The sequence below is a fragment of the Ailuropoda melanoleuca genome, chromosome 3, assembly GCF_002007445.2.
Source record: "Ailuropoda melanoleuca isolate Jingjing chromosome 3, ASM200744v2, whole genome shotgun sequence".
Taxonomy (NCBI): domain Eukaryota; kingdom Metazoa; phylum Chordata; class Mammalia; order Carnivora; family Ursidae; genus Ailuropoda; species Ailuropoda melanoleuca.
In genome coordinates, this window is record NC_048220.1 from 37,168,799 (window position 1) to 37,189,880 (window position 21,082).

Consider the following 21,082-nt stretch of genomic DNA (forward strand, 5'->3'; position numbering starts at 1 on the left):
GCCCCAGACGTAGCCACGCCCTAATCCTTCCCCCTAGCCGCCCGACGTAGGGGGCGGAGCTTTTTCGGCCGGGGCAGGAGCGGTTGCTTAGGCCAGAAGGTTCTGTGGTGGAGGCGCTCCTCCTGCTGCCCCGCCCAGTAGGTTCGTCCGCACCGCTTCTTCCACACCCTTTCTCCCTCCTCCTTCTCCTCGCCCCGCCTTTCCCCTCCCTTCTCCTCAACCCCTCTAGTTCCTTCCCCGCCTCGCCACCTTCCACGATCTCGCGAGACTTGACCCAGAACATTGCGGATCGGGTCGGCGCCATTTTGGGACTGAGACTGGTTGTGGGGGAGGGAAAAGCGGCAAAAGGGGATTATTCAAAGTACCGAAAACCTCCTCCGGGGATCGAGCGCAGCGGCACCCCCAGGCCAGGGGCACCTCTGGTGTGGCAGAAGGTAACACCGTCTTCTGTGCTCCGCGCTGGAGTCTGGGGGAAGGAGGGGGGTGCCCCTGTCGGCTTTGGGGTTTCAGGGGTCGGGAGCGGCGTTGGTGGCGCGAGGTGTGAGGCTGCCCGCGGACGCGGTGTGGGGGGGGGTGGCGGAGAGCAAGGAGAGAGACGGAAGGACGGTGCCGAGAGGCCCCTCTAAATATTTACTCGGCCCCGGTGGAGTGGGGGTGGCGGTTGTGGGGAGGGGGTGGATGGCTTAGGCTTGGTGGTTGGGGGATGTTTGGCAGAGGCTGAGAACGGGTCCGACGCCCTCCGTGCAGGATCTTCCTTCCTCCGGCCTCTCGCACACGCCTGCTTCCTTTGGCACTACTGGTCCTCTCAGAGGGCTGAGGGAGTCGAGGCCGAGTTGTGGCCTTCAGTTGTTTTTTCAGTAGCGCGCCCGCTCTTTCCTCCTCGCCCGGGTCGGTGGCCGTAGCTGTGTATTGAGTCGAATGCTGCCATGTCCCCCGGAGTCCTGTGGAGGCCTGAAGGGTCCTATTCTGGTTTTGGAGAGAACCACTCTTAATGGGATTTACGAGAACGGTTTGGTACCTTCCACCCCCTCAGTGTTGGGAGAAACCTGTTTTCTTAATTCAAGGAAATGGGAACCGACGCCTTTATCCCACAGCTGCCCTCAGAAGCCAGGGAAGTCTCACCCCCAGGCGAATTTAAGGAATGTTCTTGCCCCATTTCTCACCTGCCTACTTTCTACCTTAGTGGGGAAAATGTGTCTCTTCTTTAAACATTCTAATTTGGAGAGAGCGTCTTTCTCTTTATATCCCTTTTTTTCCTGAGTTGTATTTACTAATGCTCCATGGCACCACACCTGCCTGTTCTTTGGGCCCAGTGAATTGAAAATAGAGAAAATCTTTAAGGTTATGGGCCAGTTTCATAGTTCTAATTTTTACTCGAAAAGTATGGGAAGTTTCTATAATCCCCCTCTATTATATCCGCACCCACTTCCCATTTGAAATCACTCCTGTCCTCCGTAACATCATCTCCCCACCTTTCCCTCTTTTATTTTAAAGTCATTTTTATCCAGTAGACTGTTTTGGGGCGCTCGCTTGGCTGAGCCTTGTTTCCGACCCCAGTTGAATTACGTAGAAGTGAATTTCTCTCCAGAAGTTGACTCTTCAAGGTGGGGGGTTAATTTTTAGCTCAGAATTAAAAATCAGTGTGTAATACAAGTTTTTTTTTTTTTTTTATAACTTTACAGGTGATTGAATTACTCATATATGAAGATCATCTTCTAGGTTTTGTGTAAAAGGCCCGGATATTTGAAGTGGCCATATTGGGATTACAATGTTTTTGGATAATTTTGCCCCAGAAGTTTATTAAAAGTGGCAAGAATCATCTCTGAAGTGAATTTATAGTAGTGAACAATTCTACAAGCTACTTAAAGAGACCCAGGCATTTCTTCAGAATTTTGGTTCAAACGGATTATATAACTGGTTAAATTATTTCAGCTGCTGATATATTTTTTTTTTTTTTTGCCTCTTCCCCCCCGCCCCCCTCCTGTAGTAGTCCTTCAGCCAAAACTATAAGATATGTTTGATTTGTGTACTGAGTAGTTTCGGCAGTTTCAAATTACTGTTTAAATATTGCTGAAGTTTCTTGGCAGTTTATTTTTTCCTTTATTAAAAGTTCTAGGAATTTTTGACCTCAGCCCGTTTCATGTCACAATGGGACAGCTTTTCTAAATGAAGACATTGAAAGAATACAGTTTTTTTTCCCTTTTATCTTTTATTCACCTGGAAATTTAAGATGTTGCAGTTTTCAAGCAGCATGGTAGTATTGAGATAGCTATGTGTCCCTCTATATGCTGATGTTCGGGAATGCTCTTCAGATGTAAAATTTTCTTTTTGTTTTTGCTTTTTGGCTCATAAATTGGATATTTCATCTGGAGTGGATAAGTACAACAGTGACAAGTACATGGAATAATAAAGAAGACTTTAAAATCTTAAATCCAAGGAACTTGGCTAATTCTGGAGATAGCCATATGAAAACTTTAAAACAGAAGTATGGGTAGCTGACTTGAAGTTACTCTATGTCAAATAGTCATAGGTTAAGTATCTTCAAAGAACTTGGATATTATTTCAGAGGATACAAAATAAAAAAACAAACTGGAAAGCATAAAGATTACAGAGAAAAACCCAACACCTTCCTGTGCAGTCCTGTTGGAATTTGTAAGTATTATATGGTGAGCAAATGTTCATTTGTAAATTGTAATGAGAGTCAAGTTTATTCTGTGTTGGAAGCCTTTCAGTTTCTTGGAATAATACTGCTTGGCTTCAATTTCCTGGACAGTCTGAAGACTACCATTAAGTAAATTGAAATATAGGAAGAGTTAATTTAAGAATATTTCAGATCACATGGTCCATACATATTTTTACATTTTTGTGCTTATGAAGTAAAGAAAATCCCTGTGGTGAGTATTCACCTTAAGTTTTATGGATTCATAGATTGGTAAAAAGGTAGGAAAAAACAAATATTTCATGTGTCTTGCTAGCCAGTTTACTTTCTAAATGTGACTTTAGGCTGCTTCTGAAGGGAGTTTAATGTTGCTGTTTAGTAAGGTAGTTTAGAGTAAATTATAACGTGTGACTTGTTTTTTAAACCTAATTTTCATGATAATTTACAATTCTTTTAAATCACTTGATATATTTTCTCTGGAAGGTTATGCTGACTTAAGTTTATAAACAGCTTTTTTTTTTTTTAAGAAGATGGAAGTATTGCTGTAATAGATCCTTTGACAAATGAGAATTATGTTTTAATAATACTTAAATTTTTCAGTATTGAATAGTAGTGTTTTTAGTTACCATTAGCTATTATAGAGTTTTTCAGTGATTCTTAGGCATAGGAATTTCTTTGTTATTAAAAAAACTTACTAAAATTTATTTTTTAGACACTATTAGTGAATATATCAGTGTAGCTAAAATTAGAGTTTATTTCATTTAATTACCTTTCTTAGATAAAAGATTGTAATTTTGAATATTTTGCCAAGGTGGCTTTAAAACTTGTCAGTTGCTCCCTTTATTCCAAAACAGAACTTTTTTTCCTGTGCTATTGAATCCTTTTATCTTACTTAGAGCAGAAGAGGTAGTAGAGTCCAGAAGAATGTAGGTATCCAAATAAAGCGTTTATTTTCTGATATAAAATTGAGATTAGAATTAAGTAATTCTCTCTGTTAAAATAGACAGGGTTATTTGTGTATTGTCTGTCAGAGCTGTGTGTAGTATTTCCAATTGAGCTTCCACCTTGATTTATATTAAAAAAAAAAGTGGCGAGACCGCTCTACACCGTTTTGCTTCAGAGAGACTGCTATTTGTATGCATTTCTCCATTTAGTGGCTTTTCAAGTTACTTGTCTAGAAATATGCCTCTTAAATGTGATTAAAAAGTTGAAGTGAAAATGATCTTTTTTCATAGAAAAGAACATTATGATTATTTTCTTCTAAATTATTCCTACTGATATTACCCAGAGCCATGTTACGGTATAAAGATAATTTCAGAGACAGGGTTTTTAAGAATTAACTTTTAGCTTTGAATAGTCTAACATTGGTGGACTTTGCTTACAGCAGTTGTTTATGGACAGATTTACTTGAACATTTTGATAAATATTATTTTCTTGGCATCAAAATAGAGAGCAATAGTAATTGGCACACTTACTGAACTGCTTCTCCCCTTCCCCTCCCCCACCTTTTTTTCGCCTGTGTACCCTTCTCCATTTTTTTTGGTCTTTGCCTAGACTGTAGGTCTAAAAATAATAATCATAGTAATTAACAATTTGTAGATGATGATTGTGTCAAATATTTTGCTGTGAACTTTACATAGTATACTTTAGCTCTTAGAATAATTCTGTGAAGAAAGTGCTATATTATAGTTACAGTTGTACAGTTGAGAAAAGATTTTGGGAGATTGTGTCTGGGAGAAAGTAACTTGGTTAGGACCAAGGTTAGGTAGAAGTCTTGACCAAATCTCCAACTCTGACTGGAGGGCTCCATACTCTTAATCACTATGCTATACTGCTTTCTTGTGAATTGTACTTCATTAACTCTTTCTATTTGAGCATTATCCCTGATATTTTTGTTTTTTCTTGGATATACTGCTTATCTTTGGTTAGTATTATTACTAGTGGAACTTGGAGTTAAGCTAGAAGGAGGAAGAGAAGGTATTTTTAATGTTGGTATTTGTTAGTAACTATCAGGTAAAACTTCAGTAGTTAAAAATTAAAATGTAGTTTCAGGTTATATTCCTATCTTATACACCCGCATCCTCTTTGCACATGTATGAAGCTCAGTGCATGTTAGCTTTGTTTTACTTTTCTCTGGTTTTGAACTGAGATTACTCCATTGATTTTTGTGCTTGAAGTTCCTGACATTTGAGAATGGAGGAAGGGATGAATAGTAAGGAAATAATAGGAGTGAGCAGAAGAAAGGAAAAAAAAATGAAATTTAGAGAGTTACATAGGGAATAAGGATGGGAGCCTCTAGTCTGAGTAAAGTTAGCAAGTGAGGATAGAACCTAAACCCAAGCCAGATTATCTGTCTTTGACATAACCACCTTTTTTCTGTTTAATTTTTGATAAAAATTTTTAGATAACAATTTAGATCCAGGCAAGGGTAGTAATACAGAAAAAGGGAAATAGCTGGGAGTTAAAAAGGAGACTTTTGGTTTAGTTTGGAAAGTCTAGAAAAGGGCCTATGTGACCTTGTGTATTTTACCTAACCTCTTTGGTCTTAGCTTTTCCAGAAAGCTGTTGGGAATAATTTATATGAAGGCTTTTTGTTAATTGTGAAGTGTAATATATGTGTAACATATTATTCTAATTTCCAGTATTTTGAGATTCTGATACATACATGTTAATGGCATTTCCGGAAACCCATCCGTGCCCTGCCCCTCCCCATTTCCAGTTTCATTTATTATCCTAACTTGGTCCTCGATCAAGACACTAACCAACTAACTCGTCTCTTTGCCTTTTAGCTCCATTCTCTTTTTCTCCATAGTCTCTCATGTGGCCAGAGAAATCTACCTAAAGTATAGCTCTTGGTTTTGTTACTTAAGCAACCCTTAGGGTGGTGGATTTGGCATATTTAGGGAGAGCAGGTTGGAAAGAGATGTATTCCCTGTCCCGTCTTCCCCCTTGTTAAATGTTTTATATGTCAGGGTTTCCTAACGTCAATTTTTTTTTTTTTTTGCTAGAAAAAATTAGAGACAGTGGTTTGAAAATTCTTTAAAATGATTGTTTTGGGGTTGCTTGTATACTTTTTTGGGGAGCAGGTCCATTACTTTGAACAGGAGCCTCTTGAGAAACGGAATGTTAGAATTACTGATAAACCTTTTGTGGTTGGATGTTTTTCAGTTTTGCCTGCTTGCTTTTCCCCTTTTTTGTTGGCTGCCACACCCAGCAGAATAGTTACAGGCATTTGCTCTATATCCTTTCAAGTAATTGCTAGTTTCTGCTGCTTTTTATACAAGGTATCCCACTCATTTTCTTGTTCTTGAGTCATCTTTCTGTTCACAGCTTGGTGAGTGCGATGTTTTGGTGTTTCATTTTCTGTCCTTTAATTCAGTTTACAGATTATATTTTTTTGAAACCTTTTAAAAGAGTTTTTTCCATACTTATTTTTAGCAAGAAAAAGTTTTAAAATCGTTAAATATGTTCTGTTTCTTTTGAAACTCCGAACTTTCAAATATACTATAAGAATTTCTTAAACTGAGGGCACCTGGATGGCTCAGTCACTATCAGTGTCAGACTCCTGATCCCACTTCAGGTGTTTTTTTTTTTTTTTTTTTTTTTTTTGAGAGAGAGAAGAGAGAGAAGAGGGGAGGGGGAGGAGCAGAGGGAGAGGGAGACTTTAAAGGGCTCCATGATGGGCTCCATCTCACAACCCTCCTAGGATCATAATCTGAGCCAAAATGAAGAGTCCGGTGCTTAACTGAATGAGCCACTCAGGCACCCCTCAGCTCAGGTCTTGATCTCAGGGTGGTGAGTTCAAGCCCTGTGTTGGGCTCCATGCTAGGCATGGAGCCTGCTTAAAAAAAAAAAAAAATTCTTAAACTGAGAAAAAAAAAAGTTTTTTTAAACTGAAAAATTGTCTTTGTCTTTATATATACATACTAGTTAAATTAGTTTGCTTTTCAGTGGGTATTAAATACTCTCTTAATGAGTGAGTTTAAAAAAAAATAGTTATTATCTCACGTGATATCTGTGGGTCAGAAGTTTGGCAGCAGTTTACCTGAGTGGTTCTGGCTCCATCTATGTCTTTCATAAAGTCTTTGATATGGTTACTAGGGCTACAGATAACTTGAAGGCTTGACTGGGGCTGGTGGATCTTTTTCCAAGATGGTGTACTCATCGGCCTGGCAGCAGTTGATGCTGGTTGTTGTCTGGAGGACTCAGTTCCTTACCACATGTGGCTCTCTTTTCAACTCCTTGGGTTTTTTGTTTTTTGTTTTTTGGATTTTGTTTTGTTTCTTTTGTTTTTGTTTGTTTTGTTTTGTTTTTTTAGTAATCTGTACTCTCAACTTAGGGCTTGAAGTCACAACCCCAAGATCAAGAGTCAAATCCACCGAGCCAGCCAGGCGTTTCTCCTTGAGTTTCTTTAAAATGTGGCAGCTGTAGCTCCTAGAGCAAGTGATCTCAGAGATAGGTAGAAGCCGAGATATCTTTTATGACCTATTCCAGAAGTCATTTCTGCCGCATTCTTTTTGTTCCAAGCAAGTAATTAAGTCTAGCCCGAAACCAAGGGAGTGTAGTTAGATTTCATCTTTTCTCAAAAGAATTTGTGGACATACTCAGAAAAACCACAGTAGGAGCTAATCTTTCTCAACCAATAAAGTTGTCAGCATAATTAGATTTAGCCAGTCTTCACTACACAATTAGTAGGTTGGGCTGTTACAACTTTAGTTAAGAAAGTATATTCTAAATATAAATTACGAGATTTAAATCTTTCTGCATTTATAGCCACAGTCTGAGCTTTGGAGGTAAGGTATTTTCCCCCTTACATACTAATTTTCCAGTCACCTTAATGAGGGAAATTTTTTTTATCGTGGTAAAAATAAATAAAATTTACCATTTAAGCCATTTTTGAGCGTATATGTAAGTGGCATTGAGTACTTTCACATTGCTGTGCATTCATCACCACCTTCCATCTCTAGAACTTTTTTCATCTTCCCAAACTGAAACTCTGTGTACCCGTTAAACATTAACTTTGCATTTTCCCCCTCCCTAGCCCCTGGCAATCGCCATTCTACTTGTATTTCTATGAATTAGACTATTGTGGGTACTTAGTATAAGTAGAATTGTGCAGTTATTTGTTTTGTAAGTGGTTTATTTCACCTTACATAATATCCTCGAGGTTCATCCATGTTGTAGCGTGTGGTAGAATCAATTTCCTTCCTTTTTAAGACAATCCATTGTGTGTGTGTGTATCACATTTTGTTTATCCATTTGTCTGTAAATTGACATTTTGGTTATTTCTACCTTTCTGAGATCATGAATAATGTTGCCGTGAATATGGGTGTACAAATACTTGTTTGACTCCCTGCCTTTTTTTTTTTTAATTCCTGCTTTTAGTTCTTTTGGGTATAAACCAGAAGTGGAATTGCTGGTTCATATGGTAATTCTATATTTAATTCCTTGAGGAACCACCATACTGTTTCTAGGCTGCACTATTTTTTATTCCTACCAGCAATGTACATGGGTTCCACTTTCTCCGTATTCTTTCTAACATTTGTTGTTTTCAGTAATAGCCATCCTGGTGGTTGTGAAGTGGTATCTCATTGTGGTTTTGATTTGCATTTCTCTAATGATTACTGATGCCTTCTCATTTGCTTATTGGCCATTGGCCGTATTACCTTTTTGAAGAAAGGTGTATTCAGGTTCTTCGCACATTTTAAAATTTGAGTTGTAGGAGTTCTTGATACATTCTGGAAATCAACCCCTCTCATGATGACTAGATTTTGATAACTACTATTTATCAAACTCTTACCACATTGCAGGCTGTGTTTTAAGCCTTTTAAGTGAATTAACTACTTAATCCTCCTGGATCGAGTGGGTGGGAATGTCTTCTTGTTCTTATTTTACAAATGAGAAGATGAAAGCACAGAGATTTAAGTCACCAAGGTCACACAATCAGGAAGTGATATTTTTGAACCTACACATTCTGTATATCCAGAGCCTAGACTTCCAACTATGATGGCTCATAGTTAAAGCTTTTAAGGTGATAATATGGGGAAAGTAAAAGTACTACTGTTTCAGGATTGAGCAGATAACTTATTTTATTCTTAGCCAGCTACTAAATTTTCTTTTCCTTAGTGAGATACAGTTATGTCTTTTTTATAATATACTGTTAACATGGGTTTATTCTCATTCAGGAATATTTTCCTTTTGGATCACTTCATAAGCAATGTTTACAGTATTTTAGATGAAAAATTGCTTTTCCTAGTTGCAATGTGAAATAAGTGCTATTTCCATTTAATGATTTAAGAAACTTTGAGATTGATTAATTTACCTAAGGTCATCAGTAAGTGACAGAGTTGGGATTTGAAGTTTGCCTATCTGTAGTCCTATGTTACAGTTAATTTTCTTAGTGTTCTAAGTAGATCTTATTGTGGAGCAGCGCTGTCCAGTAGAACTTTGTGAGATGAGGTAAGCATTCTGTGTCTGAGCTGTTCAGTATGGTAATTGCTAGACGTATGTCCTTATTTGAAGTGTAGCTAGTGCAGATGAGGAACTGAATTTTAAGTTAAATTTTAATGTAAATCTAAACAACAGCATGTGGCTGCTAGCTGTAGTGTTGGACAGCACAGTTCTAGAGACAGTGGTACAGAATCCAGGTCCATAGAACTTTTATAACAAGTACTTTTTAAAGTTCCCTTTATTAACCTGAAATAAAATTTTATGTACATAAGATCATATTAATACGCTCCTAAAGTGAAAAAGATAAGATGGTTATAATAATGAATTATAATATGTTGTAGCACAGATGTGACAGTTCTAGAAGGCTATTGTTTGCAAAACATTTTCTCAAATTTCCAAAACACTCTCTATTTGGCCTTCTTAAAAGAAACAAGCGACTAGTGTTCTTAAATACTTCTGTCCTTGTAGGAAGAAAAGTACCTCAGGTGGATTAATAATATATTAATTAGAATATGTTTCATTTACCTTTCTAATATTTACTGCCATTTCAGTTGAATGGGCAGTCAGCCAACATTAAAGCTATCATATAGTGGAGTGACAGTATTTGGTATTTCTTGAACTGGTATTTGTAGAAGTGTCCAAAAGAAAAGTAATTATCAGTTTTCCTCTGCTACAAATAGAAGGTAAAAATCAGTATGCAGTTTGGATTGGTAGACTTGGTCCTGAAGGTAGAGGGAAAATTGTGGGATTACTTAATAATTCCTCGGAGTAGAGAACATAAATTTAGGGTCAAAGTAATACAGGGAAACACGAATAACTAAGTTTTTTAAAAATGAAAATTAACATTTTAGTAGTTGGTCTTTACAAAAGAAGGTGTGCCTGTTCATTTTTTTAAACTAGGTGTATTGAGATGTAATTTACATAGAATAAATTCACTCTTTAAGTGTACAGTTTGAAGGTTTTTTTTTTTTTTTTTTTTTTTTTTTACAAATGAGTTGTGTAATCCCAGTACCTGAGAATGTAGAATATTTACATCACCCAGAAAGTTACCTTATGGTCCTTTACAGAGTGTCCTCTTCCCTCACCTCTAGTCTCTGGAGACCACCAGTCCTTTTTTCTTGTCTTCTTATTGTGTATTGTTTTCCAGAATTTCTTAGAGGGAACCAAACACTGTGTATACTTTTGTTTGTGACTTCTTTCATGCATGTTATTGCAAGTATTTTTAATCCATATTTTTTATGGCTAAGTGGTATTCTCTTGTGTGGATACACAACAAATGTTTATCCATTCTCTGGTTACTAGACATTTGGGTTGTTTCCAGTGTTTGGCTATTGTGAGTAAAGTTTGTATGAACATTTGCATGCTGGATTTGGTGACGAGAAGGGTTTTCATTTCTCTTGGGAAAATTACCCAGCAATGTGATTTCAGGGTCATATGAATTTTGTGTATTTGACTCTGCTAAAAACTTCGCAGTGTCTTACAGAGTGCTGAACCATTTGGATTTGCACCAGCAATATATGTTACATAGTTCTGCATTCTTGCCAGTGTATGACGTCAGTCTTTAAATTTCATCTGTGGAATGGGTGTATAGTTTGAATTTGCATTGTGGTTTTAATTTGTACTTACCTAATAATGATGTTTCTTTGGTGGTGTCTAGATCTTTTGCCCATTTAAAAAAGATGAGATTGTCTTGTTGAGTTGTAAGAATTATTTATGTATTTTGGATACATGTATTTGAGATACATGTTTTGCACATAATTTCTCGGTCTGTGTTTTGCCATCATTTTCTTTTTTTTTTTTTTTTCAAGATTTTATTTATTTGAGAGAGAGCATGAATTAGTTTGGGGAAAAGGCAGAGGGAGAGGGAGCAGCAGACTCCCTACTGAGCAGGGAGCCTGATGCAGGACCATGTGGGACTCGATTCCAGGACCCTGGGATCGTGCTCAGAGCAGAAGGCAGCAGCTTTTTTTTTTTTTTAAGATTTTATTTACTTACTTAACATAGAGACAGCCAGTGAGAGAGAGACAAGCAGGGGGAGTGGGAGAGGAAGAAGCAGGCTCCTAGCAGAGGAGCCTGATGTGGGGCTCGATCCCAAAATGCCAGGATCACGCCCTGAGCCGAAGGCAGATGCTTAACGACTGAGCCACCCAGGCGCCCCAGAAGGCAGCCGCTTAACCGAGTGAGTCATCTGGGCGCCCCACCATCATTTTCTTAATAGTGTGTTTTGAAGAATAAGTATTTTAAATTTTGAAGTAAAATTGGTTTGTGCTTTTTTGTGTCCTAAGAAATCTTTCCCTAACACAAGATCACAGGATTTTGTCCTCCTTTCCAATAGAAATTTTGTAGTTTAGCTTATATTTTTGGGTCTGTGATGCATTTTGAATGATTCTTTTTGGCCTGTGGTGTGAGCAAAGGTTTGAGGTTCTGTTTTTCTTTCTTTCCTTTTTTTTTAATATTGTAGATGATGTCCAGTTGTCCCAGTATCATTTGTTGAGAAGGCTGTGTTTCCCCTTGAATCACTTCGAAATACTTCTGTTGAAACTAAGTTGCCTGTATGTGTGGAACTGCTGGTGTACTTACTATCATTCCTGTATATGTTAAGTCAGTAGTTGGTCAATACAGATGCTAGGATTTGACTTTTTCTGCTTTATCTTAAAATCCTGATGACATCTTTTGTTTTTTAAAATCTTTTGTAGGAAATGTGGACTAAAAGAAATTGTTTTTATGGGCCTGTGAAGTAAGACCTATTGCAGAATAATGCCATCTTGAAATTGATAGAGCAATCTTTTGTGTGGCTTGAAGTGTTAGGTATTATCTAGTTGATACTTGAACACACTTTGAAATAAATGATAATATTTCTGTGTTGGAAGTGAGAAAGGAGGATGCAGGCTCTCAACTGACTTCAGAACATTGATTCAGCAGAGGTTCTGGGATTTCTTGAGTGTTTGTCAGAGAAGATGTCCATTGCCTCAGTATGTTTTAGTGCCTACTCTATGCCTGCTGTTTCATTTGTGCTGAGCATTTAGTAGCAAACAAGACAAAAATGTAAGATTCCTGCACTTTACTTGGTCTGCTCTGTTCTGTGAATGTAGAGTAAATAGAGTTCTTAAATTTGAGTTGTGATTTCATGTCTTTTAGTAAATAATAGCTATTTGATGATGGCTAGGGCAGCCTTTATAAGACTTATTTCCTGCCCTAATAAAACTGGTTCTTTTCCTGCTTCACAAGGTTATCATTAGACTCAAGTGAAATAATGAGTGCTGAATGCTTTGAAATTGTAAAATGATACAGACTTTATTTAGCAGTATTGTCACGGCTGCATCACATAGATAGTAGTGGTTGAGGGCCATTATGATCAACCAGGAGGGAGAAGACTAGATTGGGAGCATAGGGAAATGTAAATTGAAAGGACAGAACTAAATAGAAACCAGGTATATTTATTTATTATTTTTAAAAATATTTGTTTGAGAGAGTGAGAGAGAGAATGAAGGGGGGTGGGAAGGTCAGAGGGAGAAGCAGACTCCCCTGCTAAGCAGGGAGCCTGGCATGGGGCTCAGTCCCAGGACCCTGGCTGGGATCATGACCTGAGGCAAAGCAGATGCTTAACCAGCTGAGCCACCCAGGCACCCAAACCAGGTATATTTAGGTTGCATTTTATAAAATGTTCAAAATTGATGAAAACACAATGCATTACATTCTTTTGAGGTAATATTTGTGTAACCTGGGAAATGGTACCATAGTTTATGGTATGCAAATGATCTGAAATTTAAATCTGCAGTCCAGATCTCTTCCCCGTATTCTACTCTTATAATTTAACGGCCTTCTTAGCCTTTCCACTTAGTTGACAAATATATCCCAAACTGCACTCTTTTGAGTCTTTCTTAGCTCCATAATTTCTCTATTCTTTTCTAGTTCAGTAAATGGCTACAGAGTCCATCTGTTCAAGCTAAAAAACTTGGAAATCACCTTTGATTTCTACTTTTCCTCCCATCTAGTCATTTAGCAAATCTATTTGAAATAAGTCCTTTTTAGTCCACGGCCATTGGACTTGTTTGGGCCACCATCTTCTCTAACCTGAACTATTGCTGTAGTCTTAAAACTTTGTTCCTCTGCCCTTCTTGCACCTCTGTAGTTTATTATTCACAGAGCAGGGTGTTCCCATTGGACCTAAGAATAACATGCAGACTCTAGCCTGTAAGAATTGTTTGTTCCTCCATTTCTCTGCAACCTTCCTTAATGTCTTCCTAGACCATTTGCCTTTTAAGGCCCTCTTTCTCTTCCTAGCCATTTTCCTTCCTGTCTTAGGGCCTTTATGCTTGCTCATTCTTGTTTTCCCTTTGTTAGCTCAGTTTTAGTTTCTTTGTTAGATTCTAGGTGACTCTCTAAACATTCTGTGCAAAATAGACAACCCCCCCTTCCTGTAGCCTTTGGTTTCTCTTATTTCTTTTTCTTTCTTTTTTTTTTTTTTAAAGATTTTATTTATTTATTCGACAGAGATAGAGACAGCCAGCGAGAGAGGGAACACAAGCAGGGGGAGTGGGAGAGGAAGAAGCAGGCTCATAGCAGAGGAGCCCGATGTGGGACTCGATCCCATAACGCCGGGATCACGCCCTGAGCTGAAGGCAGACGCTTAACCGCTGTGCCACCCAGGCGCCCCTGGTTTCTCTTATTTCTTTATCCTATTTATTTCTTTCAAAATATAGTCTCTAATTATCTGGCTTACTTCACTCATATTTATTACATACTCTTTTGAGGGCAGGGGACCTTGTTTATTTGTTATATTCTTAGTACACTTAACTTGCAGAGTAAAAGAATTAACATCTTAGATGATTTAGGTTAACTTACTTTTTCCCTAGACCTCAGTATGTGCAGTTGGTATTTTTATTATAGAACTGCAGTTTAACTGTTTGGGGACTAGGAGAAATTTGTTAGATTATTTGTAGCCTAGTTGATTTGTTGTCAGATTATATAGAAGCCGTTTTATCTGCCTAGACTTAAATAATTTGTTATATGAGCTTCTGGTCTGCTTGCTAGATTAAGGACTGGCTTTGGATTTGCTGTTAGTGCCCTTAAGGGACTGACTGATAAGGACTTATTCATTATGAACCTTGCCTTTAAAAATGTTCCCTAGGGGTGTCTGACTGGCTCAGTCGTAGGGACTGTTGACAGTTGATCTTAGAGTTTTGAGATCGAGCCCCATGTTGGATGTGGAGATTACTTAAAATCTTAAAAAAAATAAAAATAAAAATGCTTCCTAGTTTGAACTACTGAGTTGGAGAGATTAAAACCTAGTGAAATTGCCCTCTCAGGTTTAGAAAGATAAAACACACTTTAGGTTTCAAGGAGTAACTTTGAAATAAATGAGCGAACAGAATTTTTGGCTCATTATCAGAAACGAGAAAGGCCATGAGAATTCATTTATATTAATTAATTTTTTTTTTGAAGAGGAGATATAATCTTTACTCCTCAGAGATACGAAAGGAGATTTGTGCCCACAGAGTTTAAATTATTTTTGATATTACAAATTTTCTCAGTGTGATCTTGATTTGGTTCTTTTTAAGAAGAGGATGTTATAGGTTTCTTACAAGGAGCCTTAGTTATTAGTAAAGCTCTACAAGGATGCTAAACTTGAGGCTGTTACAGTGATGAAATAATTGTTTCATAGAATACTGGCTAGGTTGAAAACTACTTGACAAGTGCATTCACCTGATAGTCAGGATGTCTTAAGGACTTTCCATATGTAACTTAGTTGCTTTTGTTTTTCCCTCTGAGTCAGCTAGTAGTTTTCAGATTTTTCCCATGAATTACTTTTTGTTCTCTTCCATTAAAATGAGTCCTTATAGGGACATTGTGTAAATGGGAAAATGTGAGTGAAAATGTTTTCAACTTAGTCCTTTTCATTAGGACCTTGAAGGACAGCCTCATGAGAGGATAGAGACTGTTGGGGACAAAGTTGGCTTAGGTTAGTAGAAAGAAAGTTAATGACTGCAGTGGTAGCTCAAACTGCCCCTCTTCTATATGTTTGGGAGATTAATATCTGTAATTTGTATAAGGTTTGTTACAGCTATAGGTCAAGGCAGTGCCTGACATGTGAAACCAAAATGTAGAATTTAGAGAATGACCTAAACAGCTGTTATTAAAGCTAAAATTTTGTATAAGGTAACATCTCTACCTAACGTATTCTCGGTTATTTACAGTATGTATGTATGTGTTTAGTGGTTAAGAATTTGACCTACCACTGATGAGTACTCTTACATTGGGAACTTTAAAATGTGTTTGGTGGGCACATGGGTGGCTCAGTCACTAAGGGTCGGCCTTTAGCTCGGGTCCTGATCCCAGGGTCCTGGGATCCAGCCCCACATCAGGCTCCCTGCTCAGCGGGAAGCCTGCTTCTCCCTCTCCCACCCTGTCACTTGTGTCCCCCTCCATGTCAAATAAATAAATAAAATCTTTTAAACAAATAAAATGTGTTTCACGTATATATATAAACCTGTGGGGTTTTTTAAAAATATTTTTAAAAATTTGTTAGCTTGCGTGTACAAACGGGGAGGGGGAAAGGGAGAGGAAGAATCAGACCCCCCCACTGAGCTGGGAGCCTGATGCACGGCTCAATCCCAGAACCCTGAGATTATGACCTGAGCCGAAGGCAAACACTTAACCAACTGAACCACCCAGGTGCCTCTGTATAAAAAAACCTGTTGTTTTGTTTTGTTTTTTGAAGAAAAGATTATGTCAGTCCCAGAGGGAAATGCTGAGCACTAAATGAGATAATACTTGTAAAGCCCTAATTAAATTGCCTAGTTAATTGTGTGTGTGTTTGTATATGCATGTTTATGTATTCAATATATATTTTAGGCTATTGTCTTAATAAGTATTCAGTATATATTTTAGGCTATTGTCTTCATAATCAAAAAGTTAAGGTACTTGAATTTCCAAATCTTTCATTTCATATCAAGGATCCTGTCTGTTGAAACTGTGAAATGACTAGTTCATAGTGTTAGGCTCATTTTCTGAATTCATTTGTTGAAGCTTGTTTGCTGCTCTTGGGATGCTGTCTTTTAGGCTTACTTGACTTCGGAAAAAGGTAGGTAATGTTAAAGTTAGAGGATTCAAGAAATGGTAAAGTTGAGTCAAGAGTAAAGAGAATTTAAAACTACTTTGAATACATGTACCTGGTGGAAATTACGAAAAGTACAAGGGTTTTTAGAAAATAGTCACCCCTTCATGCCTATTTTCCAGCTGTAATTCTTGTCTGAAGAAACCACTCTTAGTTTTTGTATTTTTCTGGAGAGAGCTTATGTTTATATAAGCACATTGTATTCTTTATAACGTAAGTAGTAACATGAGGTCCACCTTGCTCTACAGCTTTTTTACTTAAGGAAGTATCTTGGAGGGTTATTCCTTTTTAATATATGTAAAGCTACCCTATTCTTTTTATATTGATGGCTTAATGTCAGCTTAACCAGATCTCTCTTGCTGTGCATTGTTTTCTTTTCTTTTCTTTTCTTTTCTTTTCTTTTCTTTTCTTTCTTTTCTTTCTTTCTTTCTTTTTTTTTTTCTGCTAGGAACAATGCTAGGATGAAAACATTTCATATATAAGACCCTTTCCTGTCAACTCTTTGTATTTTTTTCTTCATCTTTTAACTTCTTTTTTCCCTTGATTTGTAGGAACATTTGATGTATGAAGGGAAGTCAACCCTTTGTATGTGCTATTTGTGACAAGTATTTCCCCCATGTTGTTTTCTTTGACCTTGGTTGTGAATTTTGTCATGTAGAATGCTTTTTGTGTTTATGCTTATAATTGAATATATAAATATATTTTTACCATTTCTGTTTTGTGTGTCGTACTTAGAAAGGCCTTCCTTCCACCTTCTGAGATTATGAAAATTTTCCACACATTTTCTCACAATTAACTTTTGTCAGTCATTTTCCATCCCTTTCGGTCCTCAAATTCAGGATTTCTACTGTTCTTTGTAGATAAGTCTGATGTGGAGTTTCAGCACAATGTAACCAATTATGGAATTAATTTGATACTATCATAACTTAGTCTGCTGCATTTCACATGTTGGTAGTGTGAGGATAATCCTTACATTAATTGCCCCTTTTGTTTTTTTTACCTGTAATTGCCACTCTGGTACCAGGAAAAATGAGCTAATCTCTCTGCCTTCTTTACTTTCTTCCTCCCTCTGTTCCTTCCTAATAGTATGCATTCTTGTGGAGGAGAATATTGGTCAAAGTCCTGGTTTAGAGTAGCTGCTCCATAAATGTTTGTTGATGAATTAAGTCATTCAGCAAACAAATGTATCAGAAATGTTTCTTTATGGGAAGGAGAATTTCCATAAGTTTATAAAGCAAAATGAAACTTGAAGATAAGTTACTTTGGTTACTTTCTGAAATATATTTGGGGGGGTGGGGGAGGGTGGTGATGGGGTTTGGGGGTGGGAGCAAGGGCAGAGCAGGAGAATGAGTTAACTTTTAGTACTTTCTGTGGGAGCACTTGAGCGGTACTGATTGTGAACGAAGAAGCATGGCTTTTGAGGCAGAAAGATCTAGAGTTCTTACTGTCCAGGTCTTCCTCTTACTGGCTGTGTAGCTTAGGGGTGAATTACTTATCTCTTGTGAATCTGCCCCTTTTTCAGAGAACAAGTTGAAGCTGATTCCATTTTACGTTTTGTTCTTTTTAAGTTACCTCATTTGAATCCTTGTAACTTTGGTATTTTTCTCATGGTGAACACTTCAGATAAATGATTTGCTTATACCTCAGCTTTTCTGATAATGGGTTTGAGAGTGCATTTTTTATTTTTATTTTTTGCAATTATTTGTTAACTGTTAGATTGTTCTCGGGGGCCTGCCATCTTGAGCCTTTTAAGTATCTTCACTGTTTAGCACTCAGCTTTGACCACACTGGCTATTGAGTAAATGAGTTTATTTGAATTCAGTTTTATTCCAATTGAGCCCAATTTGTTTGCAGTATAATTCTTAATTAAAATGTACCATTGCTAACCCTTATAAGAAAAAGGGTCTCATAAGCTGAATTAGAAAAAATTTCAGGGTTGACTTAACTTCAGTTTTATGAGGAAAGAGAAGCGCAGTGTGTAAAAATTTGTTTATAGAGTAGGGTTTATATTTTTTGGTAGTGAATTTTATATGAAAATTAAGTCTGTTGATTTTAAGTTTCACAGCTCTTGAGTTACCTTGTGTACTTTACCTTTAGTAGTCTAGAAACTTGAGAATTAGAAGCATCCTGTTTCCAGTAATTCTTTTTTTCTCCTTAAAGTTCTTTTTGAGGGTGAACATAGGAATTTTTATATGTAACAATTTAACAATCACAGTTCTCTAAGATTTTTTTTTTTTTTCTGGTAAGCAAAGCATGGACAGGTTTTGAATAGTTTTAAGAGGTAAACTGAGGGGGGTACCTGGGTGACTCAGTCGGTTAAACATCCCACTCTTGGTTTTGGCTCAGGTCATGATCTTAGGATCCTGGCATCGACACCCTGTCAGGCTCCATGCTCAGCGGGGAGTCCCCTTGTGATTCTCTCTCTCTGCCCCTTCCCCTTTGTGGTTGCACTTGCACAGATGGTTTCTCTCTCAAATAAATAAGAAAAATTTTTTAAAGGGTAACCTGAAGAGGAAAATGGTCTAAGAAAATTCCAGGTTAAAGGAAACATTAAGATGAAAACTTCTTAAAGGATGGAAATTTGTAATATTCTAGATTGGTAAAATTTATGTCTAATCTAATTTTATTTTAACTATATTGATAACAGAAGATACTCAACATTGTTTCTTGGTCCAAACTGTAAAAAATAGTCAAGCAATAGAATATTTTCCTTTAGAGGCCATGTTCCTTAGGCAAGGATTTTTTTCTTTTTTTTTTTTTTTTTTTTTTAAGATTTTATTTATTTATTTGACAGAGAGACAGCCAGCGAGAGAGGGAACACAAGCAGGGGGAGTGGGAGAGGAAGAAGCAGGCTCACAGCAGAGGAGCCTGATGTGGGGCTCGATCCCATAACGCCGGGATCACGCCCTGAGCCGAAGGCAGACGCTTAACCGCTGTGCCACCCAGGCGCCCCAAGGATTTTTTTCTTGATGTTCATCGCAGTATTTACAATCCTTTCCTGATGATCATCACTTTAAATGCTGGTTTAAAAATAGAATTGTAGGTCTTGTTTAAGACCTGTGGAGTCAGAATCTACAGGGAAGGGGCCTCTTTTACTTTTTATTAGGAAGGTCTGTAAATCACTTAGTAGTTAATATGTGTCCGCTAAATATTTAATAGAGTTTCATTATGGTATTACAGCAATGAAAACAAAATTCAATGGAACAAAATGTCATAGTATAGTTTTTAAAAGTTAAAATGCAACTCACAAAAGATATAGGATGAGCATGTGTCGCAGACTGATCATTTTTTAAAAATGATTTTCCTTTTATAATCTGATGTGTGAAGATTATGGGCCAGTTATTGTGATACAGCATCTCTCTAGTTGGCATTTCTTGTGTTCTGACAGGCTGTGCTTCTTTGGGTTATGCGTCTTTGGCTAGAATATTACGGAAGTAAAACAGTGCTCTCTGCTCATTGCATTCTGTCATTTGGCACACGAATTCAGTTTGTTCTATAACTCATGATGTTCACTTTGATCTGTTCATTAAGGATTTCCCAGGCTATTTGCCTGGTTATTTCACTGCAGAATTGTAATAAGTGGTTTGTTTTTGTTTTGGGGGGTAAGAGGTACTTAGAAATTGTATGAATAACTTTCTCTTCCTTTAATTTTTCAGTGTATGCATTTATATCTGGATTGATGGTGTTTTATTCAAGGGGTTAGAATACAGCAGTACTCTATTTTTATTGAAATGAAAGTCACATTACATCAAGTTATTAACCATTTTAAAACATACAATTCAGTGTCATTTAGTATATTTACACTGGTGTAAAACCAACTTTATTAAATTCCAGAACACTTTTGTCACCCAAAAAGGAAAATCTGTATCCATTTAGCAGTTACTCCCTGTTCCTCCCTCCCCTTGATCCTTGGCAACCACCAGTCTGCTGTTCATCTCTGTGGATTTACTCAGGGATATTTCGTATAACTGGAATTGTGCAATATGTGATCTTTGGTCGGGCTTCTTTCACTTAGCATGTTTTTAAGGTTAACCCTTTATGTGTCAGTACTTCAATCCTTTATAATGAATATATATATATACACACCCACACACCACATTTTGTTTATTCATTGATGTATTGATGGATATTTGGGATGCTTCCTTTTCTTGGCTATTGTGAATAGATCTGGTATTGAACCTTGGTGTACAAATACTTGAATACCCATTTTCACTTCTTTTGGGTGTGTGTGTGTGTGTGTGTGTATATATATATATTTATAGAATTGCTGGGTCATATGGTATATATTTAACTTTTTAAGGAGTTACTGAACTTTTCCCAATGTTTGTACCAATTTACCTTCCCACTAACAATGTACAAGGGTACCAGTTTCTCTCATATTTTCATCAATACTTGCTATATACTGTTTTTTTCTTTGTTCTTTTTTAGTGGTGGGGGGAGAGATGTCTTTCAAGTCCTTTGCCCATTTTAAAATTGGGATGTTTGTCTTCCTCGTTGAGTTGTAAGAGTTCTTTATATATTCTTGTTAGACCCTTATCAGATAAGATTTGCAAATACTTTATCCCATTCTTTTCTTTCATTCATTCATCTGTCTTTTCACTTTCTAGATAATACCCATTGCCACAGAAATTTCACATGTTTTGAAGGCCATTTTTCTCTCTTGCTTGTCTTTTTGGTGTCATACATAAAAACCTACTGCCAAATCCAAGATCATGAAGCTTTACCTGCATGTTTTCTTCTTATAGCTTTGTAGTTTTAGTTTTTATGGTTAGGTCTTCGATCCATTTTGAGTTTATTTTTGTATATGGTGTGAATAGAGTCCATTATCCATATGTCTTGGTACCATTTATTGAAAA

The 21,082-nt window shown here is 37.2% G+C and overlaps 1 protein-coding gene across 2 annotated transcripts in view; it reads left to right on the top strand.

The window, feature by feature from the left end:
* Positions 1-230: 230 nt before the first annotated feature.
* GPBP1 (GC-rich promoter binding protein 1) overlaps positions 231-21,082 on the top strand; it is a 71,993-nt gene continuing 51,141 nt past the window's right edge. The window contains exons 1-2 of one of the 2 annotated variants that reach the window (XM_011236084.3): positions 231-434; positions 1,683-2,652. The gene's annotated coding sequence lies outside the window, so the exon portion shown is untranslated. The remainder of the gene's footprint in view (positions 435-1,682; positions 2,653-21,082) is intronic. The other variant, XM_011236085.3, reaches the window with a different exon arrangement.